Source organism: Petaurus breviceps, unplaced genomic scaffold, assembly GCF_028583685.1.
Source record: "Petaurus breviceps papuanus isolate PSGF00001 unplaced genomic scaffold, PetGlider_PUasm1.0 90903, whole genome shotgun sequence".
NCBI classification, from domain to species: Eukaryota; Metazoa; Chordata; class Mammalia; order Diprotodontia; family Petauridae; genus Petaurus; species Petaurus breviceps.
Window position 1 is genome coordinate 17,303,293 of NW_027187376.1, and position 6,897 is coordinate 17,310,189.

Sequence of the window (6,897 nt, forward strand, 5' to 3'; positions counted from 1 at the left end):
ACAGTTGTTCTGCAGCATACTTCTGATCTGGCCAGAAACCCTGAGGGTCTTTCCCCCTCCATAGATGGTCTAGGGAACTCCCAGTGAGGAAACACTATCCATCAATGCAGATGGACAGTTGTTCTGCAGCATACTTCTGATCTGGCCAGAAACCCTGAGGGTCTTTCCCCCTACATAGATTTTCTTTAACTAGGTAAAAAGGCCATTCTCTGCCTCATTTCTTATTAAGCCTTAATCACTGAATAGGCATCACCTCAGTCAAACTAAGATCTGTTAAAGACCTTAGCTTGAAAAGTTAAGGTTTCCCACATCATCCTGGGCCATATCCAGTTGTCTTGATCCACATCTGGCCACTGTACCCAAATGGCTCCAGATGAGAAAGTAAGACTGATGATTTTGCACAGCCCTCCCTCACTGAAATCCAATAGTGTTAGATAGTTGCTGGGGATATTGAGATATTCTGTGATTTACCCATTGTCTCATCAGAGGTATGTGTGAGAGGTGGACCTTGAACTCAGATCTTGATAACTCCAATGCCAGCTTTCTCTAGCCTCTGTTCCATATTATTTTTCCCTTCTAGCATCATTATCATTTTCCATGAAACTAGTTATTTCCTTCCTTTTCTTCAGATCATAAAGAACATGAATATTGTTTCTATAAGTAGTTGACTTTCTCCCTTTGCAATTTATGCCTCCTACGTCTCTCTTTTCATTTGCTCACTAAAGTGGAAGAGTATAGTTTTGTTTTGTGTTTTTATTTTTCTCTTTGTTCCTGGCTCTGCCATTATCATTTTCTTGGAGGAAACTGATGTGAGAGGATATGGGAACGTTAGTAAAATTAAGGAAAGAAATGACAGAATTGGCATCAGTTTATATTTCTGCCTAACATGTCCTGATGGGTATAAACATAAAACTGTGGAGGAGGATCAAATGTGGTTATGTATGTTAAGAATTCCAGTTAAAGATGCTTATATGGATTTAAAAAAAAAACAGGTTGGATAGATATGAGAAAAGCCCATCAGCATAAAATTCCATATAGAATCCTGGGAAGTTAAAGAGCCATATGGGTGGTATATAAAGATGGAGGAGGGGTGTTATTTTATGAAGCAAAAGAGCTGAGAGAACCATGAAAAGAAGATCTACTGAAGGAAATCCACACATAAGCACATTTACTTATAGATTTGACAGTTGATACAAAAGTTGAATCGGAACTTGAAGGCAAAGTATTTTGTTCCTCCCTCTTAAGAAAAGAACTAAAAGATAATTACTAGCTACAAAGAGTGAGGAAGATGCTGCAAGTAAAGCTTCAGCAAATTGACTGGTTTTTAATAGGTTGGGCTTTTTTCCCACTGATGTTGGGTAATCAGTATTTTTGGTTTGTTTTTATTTTTGCCTATCTTTGTATCCAAGTTCTTAGCATGGTACCTGGCATGTGAAGAGCAAGTGCTTAAAAAAAGTTGACTGAATGAATTACTAATGAAAATTTTTAAGCATATATGTTTTTGCTTCATCTGTTTGTATTGGTGTTTCATAGTTCTTGGGATAGGGAGTCCTCTTTCAATTCTCTACTCCCCTATATCTCCTATCGTGATTCATTTAGCTTGAGGGAAGCTAACAACGTGGTCCAGTCTCATAAAGAAGGTTTAGGACCCATCACTCTCCTCAGACTTCCTTACCTACCTCACAACTACTCCTACCACATTATTGTTGCATTGCCCTCCATATATGAAGACAACACTCCTGATCTGCCATCAGTAGAACATTTGTTTTGGATTATTATTCCACTCCATTAATGGGGATGGGTTTTAGCTAAATCATGTACACTCTCTTTTTTGTAGTTTATTTTTTTTAGTTTACATCATTCATTTCCACAAGATTTTGAGTTACAAATTTTCTCCCCATTTTTCCCCTACCCACCACCCCAAAACAATGATCCCACTAAATATCCCCTCCCCCATATGCTGTCCCCTATATTTTCCCCCATCCCCTTCCAACTTTCCAGTAGGGCATAGTGGATCTCTATGCCCCGGTACCTGTATATCTTATTTCCCAGTTATATGTCAAATAATAATAATAATAAATTTTAAACATTTGATTTTAAACCTCTGAGTTCCACATTTTTTCCCTACCTTCCTCATCACCCACCCTTACTGGGAAGATAAGCAATTCAATATAGGTTGTACATGTGTAGCTATGCAAAACATTTCCACAGTGTTGTGAAAATTTGTATTGTGTGTATATTGTGAATTTGTGTATTGTGAATTTTTGTGAATATTTAATATTGTATTATATTATATTATTATATAATATATAATTATTATATATTAAATAATAATATATAAATAATATATAATTATTATATATTAAATAATAATATATAAATAATATAATATATTATATTAATAATAATATTATTGTGAATATTTGTGTATTGTGAATTTGTGTATTGTGAAAATTTGACTATATTTCCCTCCATTCCATCCCACCCCTCACTTGTTCTATTCTCTACTTTGATCCTGTCTCTTTTCAAAAGTGGGTGCTTCCAACTTCCGTCCCCCAGCCTACCCTCCCTTACATCATCCTCCCTCTCATTCCCTTCACCCCTACTCTCTTGTAGGGTGAGATACCCTATTTAGTGTGTATGTCATTCCCTCCCTAAGCCAAATTCATTGACAATAAGGTTGACTCATTCCCTTTTGCCTTCCAGTTCTTCCCCTCCATTGTAACAGTTCTCCCTTGCCTCTTCTATATGAGATATTTTATCCCATTCTATCTCTCCCCATCTCCTCTCATTATATTCCTCTCTCACCTCTTAATTTCACCTTTTAAGGATCATCCCTTCCTATTCAACTGGCCCTGCACCCTCTGTCTATTTATACCTGTACACATATATACACATACATATGTATTCATATGCCAATATACCCTCCTATATAGACATATATATGTATGTATGCATATATACGTATACATATATGTGTGTGTGTATATATATACATTTCTATTCCCTTCAACTATTCTCATACTGAGAAAAGTTTCATAAGTTACTGTTATCATTTTTCCATGTAGGAATGTAAGTAGTTCAACTTTGATAAGTTACTTATGATTTCTTTTCCCTGTTTACCTTCTCATGCTTCTCTTGCTTCTTGTATCTGAATGTCAAATTATCTATTCAACTCTGGTTTTTTCATCAAGAATGCTTGAAAGTTCTTTCCCCTGAAACATGATACTCAGTTTTGCTGGGTAGGTGATTCTTGGTTTTAATCCCAGCTCCTTTGACCTCTGGAATATCATATTCCAAGTCCTTCAATCCCTCAGTATAGAAGCAACCAGATCCTGGGTTATCCAGATTGTGTTTCCAAAGTATTCAAACTATTTCTTCCTGGCTGCTTGTAATATTTTCTCCTTGATCTGGGTACTCTGGACCTTGGCTATAATATTCCTAGGAGTTTTGGGGATCTTTTTCAGGAGGTGATTGGTGGATTCTTTCAACCTCTATTTTGCCCTCTAGTTCTAAAACATCAGGGCAATTTTCCTTGAGAATTTCTTGGAGGATGATGTCTAGGTCCTTTTTTTGATCATGGCTTTCAGGTAGTCCAATGATTTTTAAATTATCTCTCCTGGATCTATTTTCCAGGTCAGTGGTTTTCCCAATGAGATATTTCACATTGCCTTCTATTTTTTCATTTGTTTGGATCTGTTTAATAGTATCTTGATTTCTCATAAAGTCACTAGCTTCCATTTGCTCCAATCTATTTCTGAAGGAATGATTCTCCTCAGTGAGCTTTTGAGATTGTTTTTCCATCTGACAAATTCAGCTTTTTAAGGCATTCTTCTCCTCATTGCCTTTTTGAGCCACTTTTGCCATTTGAGTTAGTCTATTTTTTTAAAGTGTTATTTTCTTCAGTCAGATTGTTGACTCTCATTTCATAATTTTCTTGCATCGTTCTCATTTCTCTTCCCAATTTTTCCTCCACTTCTCTTATTTGATTTTCAAAATCCTTCTTAAGATCCTCTATGGCCTGTAAGCAGCTTATTCTTTTCTTGGAAGCTTCTAGTTCAGGAGTTCTGATTTCATTGTCTTCCTCCTGTTCCATGCTTTGATCCTTTTTGTCCCCCAAAAAGGAATCCAGAGTAGGACCACTGTGCTTGCCTTGGTTCCCTTGTTTGTTCATTTTGTCTCTCAATTACTTGAATTTTGAGCTTTTTGCCACAGCAGAATTCTGCTACCAGAGGGGTAGCTTTGTCCCAATTGCTGGAGTTTTCTCAGCTTCTGGAGCTATTAGTTGGGTGCCCTCTCTGAAGTCACCACATGCTCTGGCAAACTGGTCATGGACCTCAGTACCTCCACCCTAGACTGCAATCCAGATCTAAGCAGGTTAAAGCAAGAGTGATTACCCCTCACACTGGTCACTTGGTCCCCCTACAATCTGTATGCCAGGAGCTCTGAAGCAGCCATGTGGTGGCAGCTACATGGCCACATCGCCTCAGCCTCTTCTTCCTGCAGGGCATAAAGGCCTGACCACACTCCCAAACTCCCGGTTCACAAAGTCCACATTGCACTGACCTCTTACTTTGTCCTTTGCATCTATGGATTGATAATTCTGAAAACTGCCACAGCTGCTGGTGATCTGAAGTCCCTCCAGCCAGCAGCTAGTCAGGCCTCCCTAGGGCTAAAACCTCTGGCTCCCGAGAGCCTGGGCTCGGCTCCCAGAGAACTGCTCTGGCCGATTCCTGCCAGCCTGCTGGGCTGTCCTCAGCAGGAGGTTAGTTTCTCTGTGTCATTTTGTGGGTTCTGTAGCTCCAAAGTTTGTTCAGAGTCACCTTTTACATGAATCGGTTCTACTTCGCCATCTTGACTCTGCCCCCCCATGTATACCCTCTTACCCTGACCAGCTTGGATCAAAGATCATTTGTTACAACTACAGGTGATGTGGTGGATATCATGGTGATAATAGAGTTAAGACGACCTGAGTTCAAATCCAGCCTCAGACACTTACCAGCTGTATGATCCTGGGCAAGTAAATTAACCCCTGTGTGTGGAGAAAACTGAGGATTTTAGAACAGTAAGTAATAGTATGAATTGAGTGAGTCACACTTACTCCATCTTGTGACTGAATTCTAGAGCTAGCTCAGTTTCTTTTCTATTCAATTTTGGGTCTAGTTCAATTTCTGTCCTGTAAGACAACTGTATTCAGTTGTGGGAATCGTAAGAGGACTTTGTTGCTTTGTTTGGACCTAACCCTGCTTTGCTGGGAAGCTGGACCATATCTGCCTGGTGCTTAGAGATCCTTAACTAAGAACCTAGGTTATGCTGACCAGAAACCTGATCAGATACACAGACTGATGCAAGAAGTTTTCTCACAATTACACATTTTAAGCAACCCATATGTCTTATCTGAAAACTTGTCCCATACTGATCAACCAGTTAATGTTTCCATATTCCTTTGATTGTTTATAGACACTTGGGGAGATGGACCACCTCTTTTTCTACTTGAAGGGAATTGCACCTGTTCACTCCACCCCTAAAAACTTGGAAAGTCCCTAATCTTTCTTTTTTTTTTCCTTTTGGAGGGCAATTGGGGTTAAGTAACTTGTGTGGGTGTTAAGTGTCTCAGGCAGGAACCGAACTCAGGTCCTCCCGACTCCAGGGCCAGCGACACTGACTAGCCTGATTACCTAACATTGTATCCTGATTATTTTCTTTTAATTAATTGGTCTTATTTGATCAATTGTTTTTAATGTATAATCTGTCTTCCCCTGTATTTGGGATTCAGCCCAAAGCTGAGGAAGTCTGGTCCCAATTTCTAAGGCAGTTGGCATGTATTGCTACACAAATTGATATGATCAGATGCTTGAACCTTTGTTTACTCAGTCATTTCATCTTTAACCCTCCGCACTGCCTCAGTGACCTCAACTGTAATACCAGGATAATACAATCCTGATAAAAAAAATAGCTCTGACTCTAGACAGGGTTTTTTATGGGAAGCTTTGACTTACTTGAGCTCTTGACCCTTTGTTGTTCAGTCCCTAATGCTTTTCTCCAGTCTATCTCCTAGCCTAGGTTCCTGATGGATCCACAAGTGCCAGTCCTTAGAATGGGGAAACACTTCTGTTCACATGAATGAGGGTCAGGTTCCTTTTCCTCCAAACTGACTTCTTCCAGGCAGAGCTTATAATGTAGACAAATAGTGTTTTACTTCACATCCTCATTGGGTAGAGATGAGAAAACAATATGAGTAGCACTTGAACCTGAAGTAAGAGGCTGGGCTTCTGAAGCTGGGCTCTTGGCTTTGCCTCCATGCTTTCCACAGAGGGCATAGGTTGCCCAATTCTCACTTTTTCATGGACTTCCATGTTCATTGGATTGTCAGGGCTCTACTCAGATTTTTTCAATGTTCTCAACTGTGGGCTACTAAAGAAGTTAGGGTTTGGCTTTTTTTTCTCCCTTTCTGTTCTGCTGGCCCAGGAGAGCTTAGGCTGATCCAAGCTCTTCCTAGCATCATATATCACCTAGCATCTGGTGAAGAGTAGAGAGAAACCTGGATTCAATTTCCCTCCCATGCTGTCTCTCATGAAAGTCGTAATGATGCAGGCCATATTTTCCCAACTAAGCCTAGAAAAGGTGATCTAGTACTATCCACTTTATGAAAATAATTGTTCACTTTATGTCTTTAGAATTATTATTAAGGTGGTGGCTAGGTGAATAGAGTGAATAGAGCACTGGCCCTGGAGTCAGGAGGACCTGAGTTCAAATCTAGCCTCAGACACTTAACACATACTAGCCAATTGACCTTGGGTAAGTCATTTAACCCCAGTTACCCTGCTCTCCTCCCTCCAAAATGCAAAAAGAAACCCAAAAAACTATTATTAAGCATTTTGTTTTTATTATTTAGAA